The sequence below is a fragment of the Garra rufa genome, chromosome 4, assembly GCF_049309525.1.
Source record: "Garra rufa chromosome 4, GarRuf1.0, whole genome shotgun sequence".
Classification (NCBI taxonomy): Eukaryota; Metazoa; Chordata; class Actinopteri; order Cypriniformes; family Cyprinidae; genus Garra; species Garra rufa.
In genome coordinates, this window is record NC_133364.1 from 23,580,654 (window position 1) to 23,607,158 (window position 26,505).

Sequence of the window (26,505 nt, forward strand, 5' to 3'; positions counted from 1 at the left end):
TAAACTGCATTTTGGAAGTTCAAACTTGGGGCACCATTGAAGTCAGTCCACTATATGAAGAATCTAGACAAGACAAGCATTTGAGGTTAAAAAGTATATAAATTGTCTTTTTTTTTTTTTTAGAAAACGCCCGATTGTTTCACCAGATAAGACCCTTCTTCCTAGGCTAGGATCATTTAGAGTCCATTGAAGCTGCATTTAAACTGCATTTTGGAAGTTCAAACTTGGGGCACCATTGAAGTCCACTATATGAAGAATCTAGACAAGACAAGCATTTGAGGTTAAAAAGTATATAAATTGTCCATTTTTTTTTTAGAAAATGCCCGATTGTTTCACCAAATAAGACCCATCTTCCTCAGCTGGGATCATTTACAACCGCAATTGGGATTGTTTGAAGCAGCATTTAAACTGCATTTTGGAAGTTCAAACTTGGGGCACCATTGAAGTCCACTATATGAAGAATCTAGACAAGACAAGCATTTGAGGTTAAAAAGTATATAAATTGTCCATTTTTTTTAGAAAATGCCCGATTGTTTCACCAGATAAGACCCATCTTCCTCAGCTGGGATCATTTACAACCGCAATTGGGATTGTTTGAAGCTGCATTTAAACTGCATTTTGAAAGTTCAAACTTTGGGCACCATTGAAGTCCACTATATGAAGAATCTAGACAAGACAAGCATTTGAGGTTAAAAAGTATATAAATTGTCCATTTTTTTTAGAAAATGCCCGATTGTTTCACCAGATAAGACCCATCTTCCTCAGCTGGGATCATTTACAACCGCAATTGGGATTGTTTGAAGCAGCATTTAAACTGCATTTTGGAAGTTCAAACTTGGGGCACCATTGAAGTCAGTCCACTATATGAAGAATCTAGACAAGACAAGCATTTGAGGTTAAAAAGTATATAAATTGTCTTTTTTTTTTTTTTAGAAAACGCCCGATTGTTTCACCAGATAAGACCCTTCTTCCTAGGCTAGGATCATTTAGAGTCCATTGAAGCTGCATTTAAACTGCATTTTGGAAGTTCAAACTTGGGGCACCATTGAAGTCCACTATATGAAGAATCTAGACAAGACAAGCATTTGAGGTTAAAAAGTATATAAATTGTCCATTTTTTTTTTAGAAAATGCCCGATTGTTTCACCAAATAAGACCCATCTTCCTCAGCTGGGATCATTTACAACCGCAATTGGGATTGTTTGAAGCAGCATTTAAACTGCATTTTGGAAGTTCAAACTTGGGGCACCATTGAAGTCCACTATATGAAGAATCTAGACAAGACAAGCATTTGAGGTTAAAAAGTATATAAATTGTCCATTTTTTTTAGAAAATGCCCGATTGTTTCACCAGATAAGACCCATCTTCCTCAGCTGGGATCATTTACAACCGCAACTGGGATTGTTTGAAGCTGCATTTAAACTGCATTTTGAAAGTTCAAACTTGGGGCAACATTGAAGTCCACTATATGAAGAATCTAGACAAGACAAGCATTTGAGGTTAAAAAGTATATAAATTGTCCATTTTTTTAGAAAATGCCCGATTGTTTCACCAGATAAGACCCTTCTTCCTAGGCTAGGATAATTTTAGAGTCCTTTGAAGCTGCATTTTGGAAGTTCAAACTCGGGGGCACCATAGTAGTCCACTATATGAAATCCTGAAATGTTTTACTCAAAAAACATAATTTCTTTACGACTGAAGAAAGAAAGAAAGAAAGAAAGACATGAAAATATTGGATGACAAGGGGATGAGTACATCATCTGTAAATTTTTGTGAAATTTTCCTACAAAAAGCTCAAAGTTTTCCTGTTTTTACACTATAGATGAGTCCACCATAAAACCTGACCGCTGCTGGACTGCGACAGGTGATGCATTTTGACTTGTGCAAATAAAAAGATATCATCTATCATCTAGCAGATAATATTGCCAGGGAAGCAGTGTCAGCATAACAATCATATGTAGGCAGGATATTACAAAAGGGAGTAGTGTTAATATTTTCATATCATGAGTGCTGTATGTGACAGCAAACAGCAGTACATCCCATTGCAAACCAAACAAACTATATACTCCTAGTAAATGTACTATGTGTAAAAGTGGATTTATGCATTAATTTGTGATATTAGGGGTTTAGTGAATTGTTGTTTATTTCATACTATGAACTTTTTTCATGTCATGGACCCTTTCATCATTATTTTTAGAGCAGAATAACTATAACACATATTTGCTATAGAATTTAAGTCTTGAGACCGTATAGGAAATTCCAGTTGTCGAATTCTCTTATGTTCTCCCTGGTTGCTTGGATAATGAGATGATGTTTTAAGTCTGCATGCTAATGAAGGCTTCTGCACATTAATGCATATACATCACACTAATCAGAGCTGAACAGCAGGGCTCTCAGAAGAGAAACCATCCAACATTTCTGTTCTCACACACGTCATTTGTCGTCTCTCACATTTATAACCCAATTCCAATTTGTTTGTCACATTCAGTCAACCTGATTGTCTGCACTTGCATTTTAGATCTGATGAAATCCGATCCATTTGTTTAGCCAGTGCAGTCAATATTAGTGAAAGTCACATTCACTATATGGGGAAAGAATGAGTGATTGGATACATGGCATGTTGATTATGACATTGCATAAACATTGCATAAATTTTTTTGTAATTTGAATACAGTTGTTTTTGTTAATATTTTGAATTAGACTTTTTAAGTTTATATATTTTCTGTGTTTCTGTTTATTTTAGATTGTTTTTTTTTTATTCATTTTTTATTTCAGTTTGTTATTTTTCTAAATCAAGTTAAACTAAACTAGCTGAAATAAGTCTTTTTATTTTTTATATATTTTTCTTTTATTTTTTTCTTTCAGGTAACATTTATTTTATTGCAAGTATTTTTTTTATTGTTTTGAGTTTTAGCAAACTATGTTTTATTTTAAACCTCATACCAATGTGTTTTGCAATGAAATCAAAACACACTGGTTTGAGGTTTGAAAAGAGATATAGTTAAACAAAAGTATAATACCAGAATACATATATATATATATATATATATATATAATCTGTCTGACCATGTGTCTGGTATGGAAGCCCATTTCTGCCACTGAATAAAAAACAAAAAGTCAAAAATTAACAAAAATTGTTATCTAAAAAAATACAAACTCACAATTCTGACTTTTTTTTTCCTTAGAATTATGAGTTCTTAAGACATAATTGTGAGATATAAACAATTGTGAGAACATATCAGTATTTTCCCCCCTCAGAATGTGACTTTCTGACTCATAATTGCGAGTTTATATTTCTTAATTCTGAGAAAAAAATTGTGAGAAAAGATACAAACTCGCATTTGCGAGAAAAAAAGTCAGAAGTGCGGGTTTTTCACATTTCTGACTTTATTTTTCACAATTGCAAATTTATATCTTGCTATTCTGACTTTATAACTCGCAATTGTGAGTTTACATCATGTAATTCTGAAAAGTCAGAATTGCGAGTTTATATCAATTTTGAGAAAAAAGGTCAGAATTGCAAGAAATAAGTCAGAATTGCGAAATACAAACTCACATTTGTGAGAAAAAAAGCCAGAATTGCCAGTTTATATCAATTCTGAGGAAAAGTCAGAATTGCAAGAAATAAGAATTGTGAAATACAAAGACACTTGCGAGAAAAAATGTCAGAATTCCATGTTTTCTCTCACAATTCTGACTTTATTTCTCACAATTGTGAATTTATATCCTGCTATTCTGACTTTATAACTCACAACTGTGAGTTTATATCATGTAATTCTGAGGAAAAAGACCGAATTGCGAGATACAAACACGCATTTGCGAGAAAAAAGCCAGAATTACGAGAAATAAGTCAGAATTGCGAAATACAAACTCACATTTGCGAGAAAAAAGTCAGAATTCTGAGTTATCTCATAATTCTGACTTTATTTCTCATGATTGCAAATTTAATGCCCCACTATTCTGACTTTATAACTCGCAATTTTGAGTTTATATTACGTAATTCTGAGAAAAAAAATTCTGAATTGTGGGATACAAACTCGCATTTGCAAGAAAAAAAAAATCTAAATTGCGAGTTTATATCAATTCTGAGGGAAAAAAAAGTCAGAATTGTGAGAAATAAGTCAAAATTGCGAAATACAAACTGACATTTGCGAGAAAAAAAGTCAGAATTAATTAATAATTACTAAACTAAAAGTTTGTATCTTACCATTCTGTGAATTTGTCCCGCTATTCTGACTTTATAACTCGCAATTGTGAGTTTATATCACGTAATTGTGAGAAAAAAATCTGAATTGTGAGTTTATATCAATTCTGAGGAAAAGTCAAAATTGCAAGAAATAAGAATTGTGAAATACAAAGACACTTGCGAGAAAAAATGTCAGAATTCCATGTTTTCTCTCACAATTCTGACTTTATTTCTCACAATTGTGAATTTATATCCTGCTATTCTGACTTTATAACTCACAACTGTGAGTTTATATCATGTAATTCTGAGGAAAAAGACCGAATTGCGAGATACAAACACGCATTTGCGAGAAAAAAGCCAGAATTACGAGAAATAAGTCAGAATTGCGAAATACAAACTCACATTTGCGAGAAAAAAGTCAGAATTCTGAGTTATCTCATAATTCTGACTTTATTTCTCATGATTGCAAATTTAATGCCCCACTATTCTGACTTTATAACTCGCAATTTTGAGTTTATATTACGTAATTCTGAGAAAAAAAATTCTGAATTGTGGGATACAAACTCGCATTTGCGAGAAAAAAGTCAGAATTCTGAGTTATCTCATAATTCTGACTTTATTTCTCATGATTGCAAATTTAATGCCCCACTATTCTGACTTTATAACTCGCAATTTTGAGTTTATATTACGTAATTCTGAGAAAAAAAATTCTGAATTGTGGGATACAAACTCGCATTTGCAAGAAAAAAAAAATCTAAATTGCGAGTTTATATCAATTCTGAGGGAAAAAAAAGTCAGAATTGTGAGAAATAAGTCAAAATTGCGAAATACAAACTGACATTTGCGAGAAAAAAAGTCAGAATTAATTAATAATTACTAAACTAAAAGTTTGTATCTTACCATTCTGTGAATTTGTCCCGCTATTCTGACTTTATAACTCGCAATTGTGAGTTTATATCACGTAATTGTGAGAAAAAAATCTGAATTGTGAGTTTATATCAATTCTGAGGAAAAGTCAAAATTGCAAGAAATAAGAATTGTGAAATACAAAGACACTTGCGAGAAAAAATGTCAGAATTCCATGTTTTCTCTCACAATTCTGACTTTATTTCTCACAATTGTGAATTTATATCCTGCTATTCTGACTTTATAACTCACAATTGTGAGTTTATATCATGTAATTCTGAGGGAAAAGACCGAATTGCGAGATACAAACACGCATTTTGCGAGAAAAAAGCCAGAATTACGAGAAATAAGTCAGAATTGCGAAATACAAACTCACATTTGCGAGAAAAAAGTCAGAATTCTGAGTTATCTCATAATTCTGACTTTATTTCTCATGATTGCAAATTTAATGCCCCACTATTCTGACTTTATAACTCGCAATTTTGAGTTTATATCACGTAATTCTGAGAAAAAATTCTGAATTGTGGGATACAAACTCCCATTTGCAAGAAAAAAAATCTAAATTGCGAGTTTATATCAATTCTGAGGAAAAAAAGTCAGAATTGTGAGAAATAAGTCAAAATTGCGAAATACAAACTGACATTTGCGAGAAAAAAAGTCAGAATTACTTAATAATTACTAAACTAAAAGTTTGTATCTTACCATTCTGTGAATTTGTCCCGCTATTCTGACTTTATAAGTCGCAATTGTGAGTTTATATCACGTAATTCTGAGAAAAAAATCTGAATTGTGAGTTTATATCTTGATTTTCTGACTTAATTTCTCAGAATTGCAAGTTTATATCATGCAATTCCGACTTTATAACTCGCAATCGTAAGTTTATATCTCACAATTCAGAGAAAAAACAAGTCAGAAACCGCAGGTTTGTATTACAGAATTCTGAGAAAACAGTCAGAATTGCGAGATGTAAACTCGCAACTGCGAGACAAAAGTTGCATTACCTTTTTATTTTTTATTCAGTGGCGGAAACAGGCTTCCATAGTCAAGCATGTAACTAAAATGAACCCTGAACCTTTCAAACAGTCAGTCTGTGGAAGACAGCCAATCAGCGCAGAGTTTTACTTTGCTATCACTGCCGAATTTATGCAAGACAGGTGCTTTGAGTCAGAAAACAGAATTCTCCCACACGAAAAGACAAAATTCCGGCTAAGTGGTCTCACATATACACACACGCACATACACATGCCAAATCATCCTCTGGCGACGATCAACCTCAATCCTCTTTTTCTGCTCATTGTGTTTGGGCAAAATCAGCTCTACACAGAGATTTCACAGCATGCACTGAGCAAAGTTCCAGAGTAACGAGAGGTTGCACAAGTACCCAAAAGTATGAGTCACCCTCAAGTCTGCCAAAATACATCACCACACATAACGCATTAGAATGCAGAGACTGAGAGCAGTCTGCCACAATCTGGAGAGAGGCAAAAAGAGAAGATGCCTTATGTCTTCCACGCTGTGTAAGAGTGACTTGGTTATTTTTCAAAAACTGCCATATATTGGTGAGTAAACATTGGGCATTTTCATTTATGGATGAACTATGTATGTTTTAGATACATACTTTCCTTGCTTTCTTCTTTCCCTCAAAGAGAATTAAAGTTCTGAATAACAAAAAGGCACTTCATACAGGCCTTGGGTAATCAGGATGCTCTATATTGATTGGACGTCAAGCACTATTTAATCATTTCTGATTAGTTGAGGACACGGTGCACAAGCAAGACATTAGTAAATCCTTGAAAATTTTAAGGGGAACAAGTTGTTGTGACAAAGATGTGACCAAAATAAATACATTAATTTAAAAAATTACACTACAGTTCAACAGTTTTGGTCTGTAAGATGTTTTTGAAAGAAGTACCTTATGCTTTTTTATGTATTTTTTTATGCATGTATAAAAATCATTTACAAAAAAGACATGACCAAGTTATTCTGACTTTATGATTTGCTAACGCAAGTTTATATCTTACAATTCTGAGAAGAAAAAAAAGTCAGAATTGCGCATTTGTATCTCACACTTCTGAGAAAACAGTTAGAATTTTGAGAAAAAGGTCAGAATTGTGAGTTTTTTATTTCACAATTCAGAATTTATTTCTCATTAAAACAGTAAAACTGTAATATTGTGAAATATTATCACAATTTAAAATATTGTCTATTTTAATATATTACAAAATGCAAGTTATTCCTGTGATGAAAAGCTAAATTTTTCAGCATAATTACCCCAGTACCCCAGTTTTTTTAATGTATGTTTGAAAAGTACAAATAAATCATTTTAAAAAAGCATGGGGGTGAGAAAATTATGACATAAAAAAGTAAGAAATGCAAGAAATAATTCGGACTTAATTTCTCACAATTGCGAGTTTATATTTTGCAATTCTGTGAAAAAAGTCAGAATTGTGAGTTTCTATCTCACACTTCTGAAAGAAAAAGTTAGAATTGCAAGAAAAATATCAGAATTGTGAGTTTTTATCTCACAGTTCTTAGTTTATTTCTCACAACAGCCTTTTCACAACAGGCTGGTGTGAAAAAGCTGCATTTATTTATTTTTTTTATTTTTATTTTTTTTATCAAAAACACAGCAAATCATGTTAAACACCAGCAAATCAGAATATTATAATTAATTCTGAAGGATCATGTGAGACTGAAGACTAAAGTAATGATGCTGAAAATTCAGCTTTGCATTACGGGAATAAATTGCATTTTGCAATATATTAAAACAGACAATATATTAAATTGTAAAAATATTTCACAATATTACTGTTTTACAGCCTTTGCAGGCTTTTCACAACAGCATGTAACCTTTTACATTTTTGGCAAGAATAAACTCACAATTATGAGAAACAAAGTCAGAATTTTGAGATTCGTAATTCAGATTTTTTTCCTGCAACTCTGACTTTTCTCAGAATTGTGAGATATAAATGTGCAACTCTGACTTTTATTGCAATTCTAACTTTTTCTTTCAGAAGTGTGAGACAGAAACTCACAATTCTGACTTTTTTCTCAGAATTGTAAGATAGAAACGTGGATATAAACTCGAGTAATGATGCTGAAAATTCAGCTGTGCATAACAGGAATAAATTGCATTTTGCAATATAACAAAATTTATAAATAGATTGTGATTATATTTTACAATATTACAGTTCTATCTCACACTTCTGAGAGAATTGCAAGAAAAAAAGTCAGAGTTGTACATTTATATCTCACAATTCCGAGAAAAAAAGTCAGAATTGCAAGTTTATATCACAATTCTAAGAAAAATTCAGAATTGCGGGAAAAAATACAACATTTTGAGTCTTTATTTCTCATAATTGAGTTTATCCTTGCCAAAAATGTAAAAGGGTACAGGCTGTTGTGAAAAGGCTGCTTTTTTTTTTTAAATCAAAAACACAGTATAACAATTTAAAATATTGTCTATATTAATATATTGCAAAGCTGAATTTCAACATCATTACTCCAGTCTTCAGTGTCACATGATCCTTCAGAAATCATTCTAATATGTTGATTCGCTGGTGTTTCATTTGTTTAAATTATTATTATTATTTTATATATGTTTAAAAAGTACAAATAAATTATAAAAAAAGACTTATTTTGAGTTTATTTCTCACAATTGCAAGGTTATATACCGCTTTTCTGACTTTATAATTTGCAAATGCAATTTTATATATTACAATTCTGAGAAAAATAAATTCAGAAGTGTGTGTTTGTATCTCACACGTCTGAGAAAAAGTTAGAATTGCAAGAAAAAAGTTAGAACTGCAAGAAAAAAAGGTCAGAAGTGTGAGAAAAAAGGTCAGAATTGCAGGGAGAAAAGTCAGAATTGTGTTTTTATCTCACAATTCTGACTTTATTTCTCACAATTGCGAGTTTATCCTTGCCTTGCCTTGCCTTTAAAAGAGTACAGGCTGTGGTAAAAAGGCTACATTTTTTTAATCACGGTAAAACAGTAATATTGTAAAATATTATTACAGTTTAAAATATTGTTTTTGTTTGCAAAATGCCATTTATTCCTGTGATGCAAAGCTGAATTTTCAGCATCATTCTTCAGTGTCACATGATCCTTCAGAAATCATTCTAATATGCTGATTTGCTGGTGTTTAACAGTATTTCTTTATTTATTTTCTTTAATATTATTTATTTATTATGCATGTTAAAAAATTACAAATAAATCATTAAAATTTTAAGAGCAGAATTTAATCTCATTACAATATAGAAAGCTTTTGAGTGATAATTGGATTATCTTTAATTGTGCCTTTAACTGTAAAAGTTTGATTATTATTTCAAGTTTCAAAACACTGCACGACTGAAGTCACGATGTAGAACATGCTCTGGGGGACTTCTGTTGTGTTGTATATTTGTTCTTATAACACTAATGCTGTGTGGGTGGACCAGCACACAAAACATTCAAACATGCTCACAGAAGAGAAAGTTTTGCACACGGTCAGTGACTCGTGCATGTACTATTTATACAAACTCATTTGAACAGCACGCCCACGCTCAATTAAAGCTACTTCACACTTTTATTCACTTCAAAGACCTATAATCATTTAAGAATACTAGAGAATGAATGGGCAAAATGAGTATTCAGAGCTCAAGCCAAGTTCACAGAATCAAACATATGGTTAGATTGAGTTGAGACAATGCAGAACTGGAATAATGTGTCATAATTTACTTACTTTATGCCTGACGTATGATTTTTTATGAAGAGAAGAAACTGTTGAATAAAGTAGTTATTTTTGGTTGTTTTCAAAAAGTATTCTCATAGCTTTGTAAAGTTAAGGTTAAACCACTGATGTCACATGGACAATTTTAACAATGTCCTTACTACCTTTCTGCGCCTTGAACATGTCAGTTGCCTTGCTGTCTATGCAGGGTCAGAAAGCTCTCGGATTTCATCAAAAATATCTTAGTTTGTGTTCAGATGATGAACAAAGGTCTTACGGGTTTGGAACTATCCTAAAAACAACCCAAAATGCAGTTGTTTTTTTCCTGTCCAAGTGGCTCCTGGTCTTAAATAAGCCATGAATGTGGTTATGCAGGACTAGGGCTTGAACAACAGCAACAATGGAATTAGAGGGGCGTTTCCACTGCCATTTCTCCAGCCAGAGCAGTTTAACACTGCTGGATTATTTATGTGCACCTGGAGACTCTAATGGCCTGAGAGGAGACGCTTCTGCTAATGCCTGGCCCTGATCTCCATGTTCCTTTTGAGTTAGTGATCCTCATCAGTGAGAGTGATGGTGATTTAATGGAGGGAGGCGTGGGGGGCGGGATGCACAGACAGTGATGTCATTTAGACAGGTTTAAAATGGCCCATGGGCTGATGGGTCACATTAGCTGTTCTAAAACCTAAAGAGCCACCTAGTTAGAGAGTATTTTAAAAGGAAGTCTGGGTATTATGACATGTATGGCTTAATAAAACATAAATGATGTCTTCTACTAAAATAGGTAGTAGAAAACCCATGACAGATTTACGTTATTTAAAAAATCCACACTGTTTTATATATATTTTGGACTACGCTGCCCTCCAAAGGCAAAGCGCAGTAACTACACATTTGGTCAAAATTGAGTTAAGGCTTAAAATGGACTTTGTGACATCTGTTTTGTCTTGTGGCAAAGTCTCCTGGTTAAATTGTGTCCCGTTTCAGAGAAACAAGAGTTTTTCAACAGAATTTCAACATGTTTGACTAGCTGCTGTAAAAACTTTAAAGGCATTTTTCTCAGTTTCAGTGTTGGCGTAGTTACTGCACTCTGCCTTTGGAGGGCAGTACGGGTGGCGCCATTATGATATAAAACGGTTGCGGTCAGCGAGCTACTGCCACAACATGGTGCAATTTTGACCGTAACGCAACTCTGAAAAAAAAATACTGATATGATGGCAAAGGATGTAAGTGTAGGCTTAAACCAAATGTCATACCATCAATTTGTCCCCACAAGGAGTCTATGCGCCCTGGATACAGAGTAAAATCAACACACAGAAGCTCCTTCACTGGCTGCGCGTCATGACAAGTGTCAACATGTTTACATCCTACCAGAATGGCATCTAGCGTTTCTTGTCTCTGCCATTTGTAAGCTCTTTTAGTAGCTGTGGTCTACTAAAAGCCTCAAAGTCATCAGGGCTAAAGTGGAGAGAACAAAGACGCGGGTCTTTAGACAGTTTTAATCGTCCACAGATATCTTCCCATTATTTTCTCCTTTTCTTATTGCTAGGAAAAGCAGTGAAGACTTACATCGCTTCTCTTGTTGCCCTTCATCTGAAATTTACAACCAAAAGCCACACAATTTGACAAAAAGACATAATTTATGTTATATTAAGCCATACAAGTCTTATAACCCAGGGTTCCCTTAAGACATATTTTTTTTTGCATCCTTGAGATTTCTTGTTTGGGCAAATTGTAAAGTTGCATTACATCAATCCTTTACGGTGAAGGTAATCCCAGAATGCATTGATCAATGGATTTGAGAGAAATGTAGACTAGAAACATATTTCGTTCAGTACTGAAAACCTGAGGTGACGTGGCACTTTCATAAATTTCAATGTTTGATCATTTTGCAACAACAACCCGATCTCATGGGAAAAAATAACTATTTCACGAGGTGGTGATTTTGTATTAATTTCTAAGATTTGAATCGCTGGTGCACAAGTGTACAAAAATGAGAATGAGGTCATACAAATTCTTAAGAAATAGCCACTAAATTGACAAAACGTAAAATAGATATGACACTGTGTAGGCAATAACAGTTGCATTGACTGCAGGAAACAGCAGCTTTAAGATTAGAAGGACAATCCAACAAACAATCAATCAAATGAATGAAAGAACAATCAATAAGCGGTAATCCTAACATTTCGTCACCTAATTAAAATTCATGAAACAGTCTGATAACCTTAGTACTCAACACCGATTACCATCAAGATATTCAAAATCATTCATCACTTGAAATAATATTATAGAAAACTCACAGCCACCACAATATCAGACTAAAAAGCCCAGTTGTCCCTCATTTTACCAAAATAGGTAACAGTGAGGCACTTACACTATAAGTTGTGTAAATGTTAAAATACGTACTATTCTAACAGTATCCCTTACGAAAATTAACCATGGTTTTATTGCAGTAAAAGTGTAGTAACCATGTTTATTTGGGGTCCCTGTTGAAAAAAACACCATATGCTGGTAAGGTTTTGATGCTGGGATGCTGGTTTTAGCTGTTCCTTAGCTGGTCTATGCTGGTCCTGAACAGGACATGACCAGCTAAGGACAATCTTAAACCAGCTAAGGACCAGCATAAACCAGCTAAATACCAGCATAAACCAGGGACCAGCTTAAATCAGTTTAGGACCAGCTAAAGACCAGATAAACACCAGCTTAAACCAGCTAAGGACCAGCTTTAACCAGCTTAGGACCAGCATAAACCAGCTAAGGACCAGCTAAAACCAGCATCCCAGCATCAAAACCTACCTAACCAGCATATGATGTTTTTTCCACAGGGTTATTGATTACCATTTTTATAACTACAGTTTTACTACAAATACCATGGTTAAACTATGATTAGTGTAGCAAAACCATAGTATATTGTGGTATGGTTTAAAGGAACACTCCACATTTTTTGGAAATAGGCTCATTCTCCAACTCCCCCTGAGTTAATAAGTTGAGTTTTACCGTTTTGAAATCCATTCAGTCGTTCTCCTGTTCTGGCGCTATCACTTTTAGCATAGCTTAGCATAGATCATTGAATCCTATTAGACCAATAGCATCACGTTCAAAAATGACCAATGAGTTTCGGTATTTTTCCTATTTAAAACTTGACTGTTCTGCAGTTATATTGTGTACTAAGACCGGTGAAAATTGTAAAGCTGTGATTTTCTAGGCCGATAAGATTAGGAACTACACTCCCATTCCGGCATAACAGTCAAGGAAGTTTTTCTGCCGTAACATGGCCGAAGCAGGCGCAAAACTCATTGGTTATTTTTGAACGTGATGCTATTGGTCTAATAGGATTCAATGATCTATGCTAAGCTATGCTAAAAGTGATATCGCCAGAACAGGAGAACGGCTGAATGGATTTCAAAACGGTAAAACTCAATTTAATAACTCAAGGAGAGTTGGAGAATGAGCCTAGTTCCAAAAAAGTGGAGTGTTCCTTTAAACCATACCACAATATACTATTTACTATATACTATATGTTTGATGTTTTTTTTGGAGAGAAGTGGCTTCTTTGCTGCCCTTCTTGACACCAGGCCATCTTCCAAAAGTCTTGGCCTCACTGTGCGTGCAGATGCGCTCACACCTGCCTGCTGCCATTCCTGAGCAAGCTCTGCACTGGTGGCACTCCGATCCCGCAGCTGAACCCTCTTTAGGAGGCGATCCTGGCGCTTGCTGGACTTTCTTGGACGCCCTGAAGCCTTCTTAACAATGCATTGGAAAGTTTTTTTCGGGATTAAGTTAATTTTCATGCCAGAGAAGGACTATGTAATTCATCTGATCACTCTTCATAACATTCTGGAGTATATGCAAATTGCTATTATAAAAACTTCAGCAGCAACTTTTCCGGTTTCCAATATTTATGTAGTTCTCAAAACTTTTGGCCACGACTGTAGTTTGTTTGTCAGACAAAATGGCAGATTCACCAGAATGCTGCCTTAGAAAAAATCTACATTAAGGGTGCTCACTAGGTTTTAGAACAGAGCTACTGAAATTTACAGGCCTTAAAAATAACTACACTGGAAGCACAAACAGTAAGTGACAAATTACCAAACTCTTTTCACACAGATTAGCACTATAGCAAAGCCTCTGAATTACCTGCTTGTTTTCTTTTTATTATTTGTTAAAGCACAGGTTAATGTTAACCCATGGCTTTATAAAACAATAGAAAAGCAGATTTCAGAGGGGGCAAACTTGCAGTAAATTAGTGTGATCAATCTTCAGCAGTGTAAGAACACATCTCTGCCCATCTTGCCTCTCACTGGTCTGTGGGCGTCTCCATGGCAGCAGCTTTTGATTGCTTTTACTTTATTTGCAAGTTGAAAGTCATCACTCTTTGGTTGGAGCTAGGAGATCATCTCATAACTTTCACATTAATGCCCTCGAAACGATGATAAATGAATCTATGCTCCCATTCGCAGACTGCTTTTGGGAGAACAACGGTCGTTCTGTAGCTTTTTTTGTGTCTGTTTTCTACAAGATGGAATTAAAAACTCATAACTTGTTGCCAAAAGCAGGATAAATGAGCGTTTTGGAGCTGTGTAAGCAGGTGGTGTCCACACAGCGGGCGAAAATAGAAATCTGAAGGCCACTCAATTAGATGCTGCTGGGGTCGAACCCATGATTCAAAGGCGCAAACAACTTGCTCATCATAAATAGGAGCCTACACAGCGTACAAGTTTCTAAGGCCGCGTCCTAATTTGAATACTCTTGCAGTGCACTAAAAAGTGCTTACTTTGCTAATCTCTAAGTTTGAGATTAAACTGCTGTGATATTGAAGGAATATTCCAGGTTCAATATAATTATATCATAAAAATTAAAGCCCACTTGTCTCTTATTTTCTTGGAAAATGGGTTACAGTGAGGCACTTACAATACAAGCGGCGTAACCGTTAAAATGTTTTAACAGTAGATGTAAACTAGATTTTTAAAAATTTCAATTTTTATGTTGGCTTAAAAAAGTCTAGCCAGAAAGTTTGAAGTAGTTTAAAACACTTGAAGATAAAAAGTTTTAAGCTTGAAGCAGATTTAAAAGCTGGTACCATGTTTTAGCACAAAGCTAGCATGCTTTTTGATAACAGTTCTAGCCTGTTTCAACATGTTGCTAGCATAGTTTAGCATGTTGCTAACGTTACACATTGTTAACACATTATAACAGGAAGCTAACCTGTTTTAGCACACTGCTAACAAGAAGCCAAAATGTTTTTAACATGAAGCTAACATGCTATAGCCTTTTTCTAAAAGTTTATTTCATTTTCAAACATGTTTAGCACATTCTTAACCTTGTATGTTGTTTGTCGCTGTTTTAAAAGCTGGTAGCAAATTTAAACACAAAGTTAGCATGTTTTAACATGTTGATAACACAGCCTGTTTTAATATGTTGCTAGCATAGTTTAGCATGTTTCTAGCATGATAACATTGTATTACATTGCTAATATATTATAACATGAAGCTAACCTGTTTTAGTAAACTGTTAACATTCTTAACCTTGTAGCTTGTTTGTTGCAGTTTTAAAAGCAGGTAGCATGTTTTAGCACAACGCTAGCACTTTTTAACATGTTGATAACAGTTCTAGCCTGTTTTAACATGCTAGCATGATAACATTTTATTACACATTGCTAACATATTATAACATCAAGCTAACTTGCTTTAGTACATTGCCAGCATTTAACATAAAGCTAAAAATGTTTAACATGAAGCTAACATGCTATAGCCTGTTTATAGAAGTTCCTAGCATTTTCCAACATGTTTAGCACATTTTAACCCTGTGTTTGTCGCTGTTTTAAAAGCAAATTTTAGCACAACGCTAGCATGTTTATAACACAATTCTAATTTTTAATTTTTGTTTTAATGTGTTGCTAACATAGTTTAACATGTTGCTAGCATGATAACATTTTATTACACATTTTTAACATATTATAACATGATGCTAATGTAGAAGTGACATTTTTGAACATGTTTAATACATTCTTAAACTTGTAGCTTGTTTGTCGCTGGTTTAAATGCTGACAGCTTGTTTTAGCACAATGCTAGCATGTTTTAACAAGTTGATAACACAGTTCTAGCCCGTTTTTACATGTTGCTAGCACTGGTTAGTATGTTGCTAGCATGATAACATTTTATGACACATTGCTAACATAACATGAAGCTAATCTGTTTTAGTACACTGTTAACATTTTCACATGAAGCTAAAAAGGTTTAACATGAAGCTAACATGCTTTTTTTTAGAAGTTGCTAGCATTTTCAAACATAGCACATTCTTAACCCTGTAGCTTGTTTGTTGTTGATAACATAATGCTAGCATGTTTAAAACAGCTTGTTCTTAAAAGTTGTTATGTTCTAACATGTTGCTGATTGTTGCTAGCATGTTTTAGCATGTTGCTGAGGTGATTGATGTTATCTAAAATTAAAAGTTAACACCACTTGGTTGGCTGGTCTTCCCTTCCCTGCTGAAAAAAACCAGCCTAATACCAGCCTAGGCTGGTTGGCTGGTCTTAGCTGGTTTAAGCTGGAAGTAGCTGGTTTTAGCTGGTCTCCTGGTGGCCAAAACCCCTCCAAAACCAGCCTGCCTTCCAGCTATGACCAGCTAAAACCAGGCTGGTTGACCAGCTAAAACCAGGCTGGTTGACCAGCTAAAACCAGCCAACCAGCCTAGGCTGGTTTTAGCTGTTTTTTTCACCAGGGTTACGAAAATTTAAAATGGTTTTACTACAAATAAAACCAAAAAACATGGTTGCTATAGTTAAACCATGGTAACTACAAATTAACCATGGTTTTGCTACACTAACCATAGTTTCTTTGCTGATAACAAAAACAGCTAAAACCAGCCTAAGCTGTTTTGTTGGTTTTAGCTGGTCATCCAGCCTGGTCTTAGCTGGTCAGCTGGCTGGTTTTAAAAAGGTTTTGGTCATTTCCTTAGATGGAACAACCAGCTTGACCAGCCTAGCCAGGCTGGGAGACCAGCTAAAACCAGCTACTTCCAACTTAAACCAGCTAACCAGTTTAGGCTGGTTTTAGATGTTTTTTTCAGCTGGGTTAACCCTTAAAGACCTAGAACATTTTTGGGGCACCTGAGGCACCTGTATATTTCTTTGTTTTTTCAGACCTATTCTAGCAGTCAGCATCAATTGTCATATATCATTATAAACATAAGAACTTGAACTTTATGTCTAGCTAATTTAAAATTACAAATTTTTTCTCTAAAAATTAGTGAATTTCCAGAATTTTAGGAAAAAACGCTACCAACAATTGGGTGTTTTTTACTGTGTACTCAAACAAAAACTTCTGAAGTTTGGATTTTTTTCTTTAAAAATTTGTATTTAGGTGTTTTACACTTCCAAATAAAATTTTGTCTATATATAACATTCCCCAAGCAAGTTATAGCCAATTATTACAATATTATTTAGGCGCTTTTCAGTGAAAAACAGGCCCATTTCGTTTATTGACAATATAGACCTGTCCAAAAACGTTTCAGGAGTAAAGTCATCGCAGAAACAGTGTTAAATAATAGCAAAACACAGTAAAAATAATTTACTTTTTCAGATAAATATATTCTTAATCCAAAAGATGAACAATAAACACAAATAGTGTAGAAAGTAGCACAAGAAAAATTGCACAAATTGTCTTGTGCAACAAAAAAATAAACAATCCAAATTATTCACAAACTACACACAAAATGAGAGAGAAATATACAGAGTGCAACCGAAAAAATAGTACAAATAATCTTTAAAAACTATATAATAATTAGTCACATAATATAACAACCAAATAGATGGATCTGCTGGCTGTAGTCTGCGTCGGAATCTATTTTACCGGGACATCGCCTAGTGACCGAAAACCCACATTCCAGTGCTTTATCCGATATCTACTGCTGTTTCATCCTTGTTTTTGGTTTGTTTTACGTCAAAGGGCTCTGTCGTGAGTATTTCTGAACATTTTCAAAGAATGCTGTCATGCAAATGTGTTATTTTGCGTTTGTTTTCATGCACGCAAGACGCACTTTGCTTTCACTTTGCGTCTGTTCAGATCTGCAAAGAAACATACTAATCGGTGGTTCAAAAGACCAAAACCTATGTTTATTGGTTGAATAGATGACAGTTTGAACCAATCGGGGCACAGGGGTGGGACTAAGCATCAACAATCGTTCCTGTTTGGCTCAGAGGACCAAAACGTATTGATTTCATCTGACGAATCAGTGCTGAGGAAATGTGATGACGTAATCACGCTTACCACGGAGCCTCTGAATATCCAAATGAGACAAATGCGATATCACTGAAAAGAGTAGACTCTGTACTTTACGATACTTTTTAAAGCATTCAAATTGGATAAGCGGTTCAAAAGTTATTAAACATTTAAGAACAATAGTTATTTTTAGCCGCCGGCGGCTGTCTCGGTCTTTGAGGGTTAACCATAATATTTGTAGTAAAACTGTGGTTATACAAATGGTAATAAATACAGTACAGACCAAAAGTTTGGACACACCTTCTCATTCAGGTGTGTCCAAACTTTTGGTCTGTACTGTAGATATGAATTCAACTGAAAAAAACTTGTGAAAAAATATCTTTCAGGTGGTCAAATAGCAAATAGTGGAGCTCTGCAGCCACCTACTGGTAAAAGTTATTTATAGTTGTTGTTGTTTTTTTACTTTTAAAACTGGATTTTCCAAAAGATGGGCAAAAATCTTACACTAAACCATGTGAATTTATCCATGTTATCCCCATGAATTAAAGTTAGAAATGTGGGTCTTTTATAAAGTGAATTTTACATAAAAAAGCAGTTTTTGTATAAAAACCGATTTAAAAAATAAGGTCCAGCATTACACTTTTGATCTGTATTGTATGCAAAAAAAAAAAACATGGTTACTACACTATTGCTACAATAAAACCATGGTTCACTTCCAAAAAGCTTAGCTGGTTTAAGCTAGACATAGCTGGTTTAAGATTGTCAAACTGGTCTCCCAGACTGGCCAAGCTGGTGTTCAGCTGGTTTTAGCTTGTTAGTCAGCTATCTCTCAACCTGACCAGCTAAAGAAATGGTCAAAACCCCTCAAGTCGAAACTCGCCTGCTAAACTAGCAGTGATCAGGTTGGAAGACCAGCTAAAACCAGCCAACTAGCTTAGGCTGGTTTCAGTTGTTTTCTAAGTCATCACACAGGGCTTGACACATTAAAAGAGAAAACACATTAAATAAAATGTAGTCCACTTTGTTTGGTTAGAGAATATAACATTGTGTTCAGAACTGTTCATTCTATTAATATGGACAAAAAGCAGCCAGTCGGCTGACAAAAAACAGTTTCGTGATTATTTTTATTAGCATCGACTGTGGCCATGCACCTTTCTGACGTTAACATATCAGCATTCTGGCACAATACAGAGGTTATATACAAAATAACCCTCATTCACTATTCTTTGCATTACTAATATAGTCCACTTATACTGTAGTAGTAATTGAAGTAAGCAAATTCGGACACTAAGTGCAGCGGAAAATGCTGTGGACAGGACAACATCTTCCACCGAGACATGAGGTTAACCATGGTTTCAGACATCACCACAAATGGCTGTGCCTTCAAACAGGGTATGGATTTGAGTATGGCAAACAGTGTATTATTCAATAGAGATGAATGAAACAGAAGGGAAAGAACTGTCTGTTATGACTGTTGACGATAAGCATCTCTTTTAACCTGATTGTTAAGTTCGGGCCAGTCTCTGACAGTAATGACCTGTGATTTAATGCTTTGATTTAGCCCAGCTAACATGGAGTAATTCGTATTACGGTCTGGTAATACAGAGATATCAGAAGAAAAAAAACAGAGGAGCACAGTGGCTCTACCAGATGAATCGATTAATTCTGGCTCTTCAAAGACATGAGCTTCATTACACAACACACCGCTAAAGGCTCACAGGAGATGTATACAGTTCTGAGGCAAAAGTGCAAATTAATATTAAGCACATGCAAAGTATCTGTTGTTTGCTTGCCTGTAACAGGCGAGTGGTATTGCACAAATATTTCACAAATTATGGCACCCTCTGCTGGCCACTTGTGATAAAGAGGATACACTCTTTGAAAAGTCCTACAAATAGGACTGAAGAAGAAATTTTACCCAGAATTCTAATTACTTATTGGGTTGTGTTGTGCTTTAGGATTACCTGTATGACTTTGCAGAAAACAATAAAATGTATTTTGAAGGATGTTTCAGCTGTTTCTGTCTATACAATGAAAGTCAGTTGGGTCCAAAACGACATTACAACCCATTGACTTGAATTGTATGAACCAAAAAGTTTTTAAGCACTATTAACAGGACAGTTTTTTTTTTTTTTTTGATAGATGACCACCTTTGACCATTTTGTTATATTTTTTTCCCCACATTTGCTCGGGCTTGTATAGGTTTCTTGCTTGTTTATTTCTCAGACTTCTGAGGTAAAACACTGCATGCATATGGTCTCAAAAATGTTGCTAATTTTGGTTATTTGCCATTAATTTTGAAATTATTAATTGACCAATTATAGGAAATCATCATTCCAAAATGTACCAACAGCCTTGTCAATATACATTTCATTCAGATTGGTGCATTTCAACAAAATAGATAAAGAAGTGTTCATTTAAATTATGCAATTTTGTGTATATTTAATTAAATTAACTATCAATTAATTATTAATACAACTGAGAACAACTGAGGGACTCATATGCAACTATTACAGAAGGTTGAAATGCTCACTGATGCTCCAGAAGGAAACCAGAATGTAATGCTCCAGAATGCATTAAAGAGCCAGGGAGTGAAAACTTTTGAATTTGAAGATCAGGGTAAATTTAACTGATTTTGTCTTCTGAGAAACATGTAAGTATATTCTGTAGCTTCTGAAGTGCAGTACTACATGAAAAAAATATGATATTCAGGCAAAATAAAAAATAATGTACACATCTTCATTCTGTTCAAAAGTTTACATCCCTGGCTTTTAATGCATCCTGTTTCCTTCTGAAGAATCAGTGAGCATTTGAACCACCTGTAATACTTCCATGGATCTCAAAATCATACAGTAATTGTTGGAAAGGGTTCAAATACACAAACATGCTGAAAAACGAAAGAATTTGTGGGACCTGATGGATTTTTATGAAGAACATGAGGCAGTTTAACTGTTCAGGACAAACTAGGGACTCATGAGCAACTATCACAAAAAAACAAACAAACAAAAAAACAGCTGCGGAGTAACAGGTAACAACACAGTATTAAGAATCAAGTGTACGTAAACTTTTGAACAGGGTCATTTTTATAAATTGTATTTATATACTGTAAACTATTATTTTTCTCTTGTGGGCAATATGTAAACGTCTTTTATGTGAAATATCTTACTCAGGTCAGTACTAAATCAAAAATAACATGCATTTTGTTTGATCACTCTTATTTTGGTAAAATAATTAACATTTAGCAGATTCTGCAAGGTGTAAACTGTGTATAATTTTCCTTTCATCAACTATTCCGACTACAATTTTAAATAAAAAAACAAAAACAAAATTGCATTCCTCTTTATGAACTCAAGAGGGCAGAGTAACACCACCAAAGAGAGTACCTTTCCACAATACAGCTGTCCCCTGTATAACCAAAAGCCTTCAGTGATTTTAACATTTTCACGTTTTTGTAATTCCAAATCTCACAAATTTATTTGTTATATGCACTATTTGACTACTAAATTAACTTGCTTGCTTAAAATCCTTTACAGGAATGGATTTTCTGTAGCTTGACAGAAAAAACGACATGAAAATTCCATGAGCTAAACTCATTTAGCGGTTGTACTTTGGATGACCCATTGTTGGAGAGCTATAATGGGAGTTCAGGGTTCAGAAGCTAATAAAACTGCTGATGTAAAAGTGTGTGTGTGTGTGTGTGTGTGTGTGTGTGTGTGTGTGTGTGTGTGTGTGTGTGTGTGTGTGTGTGTGTGTGTGTGTGTGTGTGTGTGTGTGTGTGTGTGTGTAGCTGGCGGGCTGAAACCATGTTTCAGAGTGTGTGGAGGCCAGTGCTGATTAGTCTGCATTTCCACCACACATACTGTACTTTCTTTCTTGGCAGTTTAGCTGACCTGAGCACAGCACACTGCACATGCTTGCATATAAACACACATTATACTGAGCATGACAAAGACCAAAAAAAAAAGACACACCTTGAAAACCACACTTGAGCTTTTTCTTCTCTATCAGCAATAAGTCACACCTGTAGCCCTACAAGACCCATTTATACTGAACTGGAAATACAGTAAGCATGATATTGTAAGACTGTGCAACGTTTGTAAAAACAAATGAGTGGCTTTTTTATCATTGTTGTACTAAAGAGAAGTAACAAAAAGGATGGTCTCTTACCTTTTCCCAGATAATGAAGTATGATCAATGAAGGTCAGCCATCACCGAGAGGCAAAAGAGACAAGAGAGACAAAAAACAAAGATTAGAAAAGCTCACTTCCAGAAGTTCACTTCCAGAACAAAACTTAACAGATAATTTACACTCCCTCTTGTCATCCAAGATGTTCATGTCTTTCTTTCTTCAGTCGTTAAGAATTTGTTTTTAAGTAAAACATTAAAGATTTCTCTCCATATAATGGATTTCTATGGTGCCCACGAGCTTGAACTTCCAAAAAGCAGTTTAAATGCAGCTTTAAAGGGCTCTAAACGATCCCAAAATAAAGAAAGGTCTTATCTAGCGAAACGATCAGTTATTTCTTTAAAAAATTGACAATTTATATACTTTTTAACCTCAAATGCTTGTCTTGTCCAGTTCTGTGCCAACTGTGTATTCCAGGTCAAGACAGTTAGGGTAGGGCGAAAAAAAACCCTTGTCTCATTTTCTCCTCCAACTTCAAAACCATCCTACATCGCTGTAGAAGTACCGACCCAGTGTTTACAAAGTGAACGTGGAAAGAAGATCAAACGCCCTTTAGAAAGGGTAAAACAGCCATGTAGGATGATTTTGAAGTTTGAAAAAAATGACTGTCATTTTTTCTAGAAAATAACCGATCGTTTCGCTAGATAAGACCCTTCTTCCTTGACTGGGATCATTTAGAGTCCTTTAAAAGCTGCATTTAAACTGCATTTTGGAATTTCAAACTCGGGGGCACCATAGAAGTCCATTATATGGAGAGAAATCCTGAAATGTTTTCCTCAAAAAACATAATTTCCTTACGACTGAAGAAAGAAAGACATGAACATCTTGAAAGACAAGGGGGTGAGTACATTATCTGTAAATTTTTGTTCTAGAAGTGAACTTCTCCTTTAACGTTCAATGCCATCAATTGTGTCAGTGTTTCCTACAAATTCTGTTGTTGCCCCTCTCATTTAGAGTCAGCCGTAACTGAAAGTAATGATCTGCAGTTCAGTGAGTCGGATCAATTCAATAACCACACTCTGATGGACTCAGTGAGTTCATTCAGAGAATGATTCGATAGACTGATTCCAACCAATATTGTGGTAGTCTTTAATGACCAATACATTAAAAGAACCAGCTCATAGGAGCCAGTCATTAATGAATTAGACCACATTAGTCCTGTTAGAAAACGCAGTGCGTGTTCTTTCCATTATTTCACTTTAATTCATTATTTTATCTCATCATATTTAAGTACAACTTGAGATTTAGATTAAATTATACACAATATCATTCTTTATTCCGTGTACCTGCTGGAACAAAGGTTTCATTTTTCCTGAGCAAACTATTCCAGAGGCTAAACGAAATCTTAAAAAGATTTATCAAACGTTTTTTGTTGTTTCAGCAGATATAAGAGTACTGAATCTTATTTAAAACTTTACAAGGCCCTCAGGAAGATCCTGGAGCTGAAAGTATCCACTCATCTCACGAACAAGCATATCTGTGACTTCCCACAATGCCTCTGAAGTCTGACAGTCCCATGACTTCATAATAACGAAAAAAATGTAACACCATGACCTTTCCTCCAGTCAGGCCATCAAGAGTAATGGCAAACACTTATTTCACTCTTATGGTACGTTTGGTTCTTTTAGCTTATATGTGACCCTGGACCACAAAACCAGTCATAAGGGTCAATTTTTTATTGAAATTGAGATTTATCCATTATCAAGCTGAATAAATAAGCTTTCCATTGATGTATGGTTTGTTAGGATAGGATAACATTTAGCTGAGATACAACTATTTGACAATCTGGAATCTGGGGAAGGTAAAAAAAAAAAAATCTAAATATTGAGAAAATTACCTTTAAAATTTTAAAATTAAAATGAAGTTCTTAGCAATGCATATTACTAAACAGAAATTAAGTTTTGATATATTTATGGTAAGAAATGTACAAAATATCTTCATGGAACATTTTTGGCATTAAAGAAAAATTGATAATTTTGACCAATACAATGTATTTTTGGCTATTTCTACAAATATACCCGTGCTACTTAAGACTGGTTTTGTGGTCCAGGGTCACATATTGCCATTGTTTCCATTAGGCCACTGACTGAGTGGGTCTAGAGGTCGAACGAGGGGATTGCAGAATCAGTGAGCATGAAGAAATTTGGACTGAATCTCCTCATAGGCAAATTGACTGCTGGAGTCTAAACTGCTGCAAATCACGCAAACACTCCACAGCTTAAAACACTGAGACGTAGCTTGTCTATATATCCACTTTCCTTGTAAGCTGCCGGTAAGAAAGTGTTTGCCAAGAACACAAATCTATCACTGTCAGGAGAATGTGGCACAAAATCGAGCGAGAGAGACAGGACAGAGGACGGTAGTAAATGTTATACATTCGGGCCACAAGAGGGAGCTACAAACGACTGTCAGGTGGTTTGGCCTGTGAAGGATCGCCATAGTCTCTCTCTCTTTCATTCTGTAAACAATTACACTATACAAATCAAACATTTGCTAGACCTTCTCATTTTACTTTTTCCACAACATAAAAAATAGTTAAGTCATCAAACTATGAAATAACACAAATGGAAATATGGAAATTGCACAGCCACCAAAAACATTAAACAAAGGAAAGATCTTATATTTGAACTTCTTTGTCTAGATTCCAGCTCTTCACACCCTACACATTCTTTTAACCAACTTGAGGTGCCTCGTGGGATGCTTTTAAACCACTGCTGAGCTGAGGGACTTTCCGAGAATTCTGGACGTCTGTTGGCTGCTTTTCCTTCATACTAAAATTACAACATTTAATGTGTATCACATGTTCTAAAAAGATGCTGAACAGAGAGGTCATGAAACAAGAGTATTGTAATCAGAAATAATTCGAAAAAGAACAAAAGAATGAAAGCATGAAGGAATGCACCAAACACAGACTCCTAAAAGAATGAGCCAACTAAAAATGTGCGAAAGAATAAACATAAGAACCAAAAATGAACACGCTTGAACAAAAGAAAAAACAGAAGAACAGAAATGTGTGTCAGGAACAAATGAAATCACAATTAGTAAAAGAACACACAAAAGAAAATAATATAAGAAGCAGAAATGTGATGAGAGCAAAGCTTAAATCAACAAACTGTTAAAAGAACAAAAACATAAACATAAGATCTAACATGGAAAAAACAAACACACAAACAAAAGACCAAACAAAACAACTAGAAATGTGTGACAAGAGCATAGCACAAATTAACAAATGTAAGCAGAACTGTTTAAAGAACAGATGAAAGCTTGAACAAAAAACAAACACCAGAACCAGAAATGTGTGACAAGAACAATAAATACAATTTTAAATGAATGAATGTAACCAGAACTGCAGAGCAAAAGCTTGAACAAAAGAAAAAAACATAAGAACGAAAATGTTTGACAAGAACAAAACACAAACAAATTAACAAACACTAGAACCAGATCTGCGTTAAAAGAACAAAAGAAAACAGAAGCGACAGGAACAAAGCACAAAGAAAATAACAAACATAAGAAACAAAGAACCAGAGCTGTTAAAAGAACAGATGAAAGCAGAATAAAAACAAACACAAGAACCAGAAATGTGCAACAAGAACAAAGCACAAATAAAAAAAACGTTATGTTTGTTAATTTGTTTGTTTTTTGTTCTTGTCAGAACTGTTAAAAGAACAAGCAGAAGCTCAAACAAAATAACAAACATGAGAACCAGAATTGTTTTAAAACAACACGTGAAAGCTTGAACAAAAGACAAAACGTAAGAACTGAAATGTTTGACAAGAACAAAGCACAAATAAAAAAAAAAAACGTTATGTTTGTTAATTTGTTTGTTTTTTGTTCTTGTCAGAACTGTTAAAAGAACAACCAAAAGCTCAAACAAAAGAATAAAGATGAGAAACAGGATGTGTGATAAGAACAAAGCACAACTTTGAAAGCTTGTTTCCGCCACTGAATAAAAAAAGTAACTGTTTTTTTCTCATAATTCTGACTTTTTTGTCAGATGTAAATTCTCAATTTTCAGAATTGTGATATAAACTCAAAACTGCAAGTTATAAAGTCAGAATTGTCAGACATAAACTCACAATTTAAGTTTTTTCTTAGAATTGCATGATATAAACTCGCAATATAGAATTATAAATTCAGAATTGTGAGACATAAACTCACAATTTTTAAGTTTTTTCTCAGAATTGCATGATATAAACTCGTAATAGCGAATTATAAAGTCAGAATCCTGAGACATACTCAATTTTTACTTTTTTCTCAGAATTGTGTGATATAAACTCGCAATATAGAATTATAAATTCAC

General features: G+C 34.5%; 1 protein-coding gene across 2 annotated transcripts in view; it reads right to left on the reverse strand.

Moving 5' to 3' along the window:
• ppfia2 (PTPRF interacting protein alpha 2) overlaps window positions 1-26,505 on the reverse strand; it is a 264,592-nt gene that overhangs the window by 180,458 nt on the left and 57,629 nt on the right. The window lies entirely within an intron of this gene.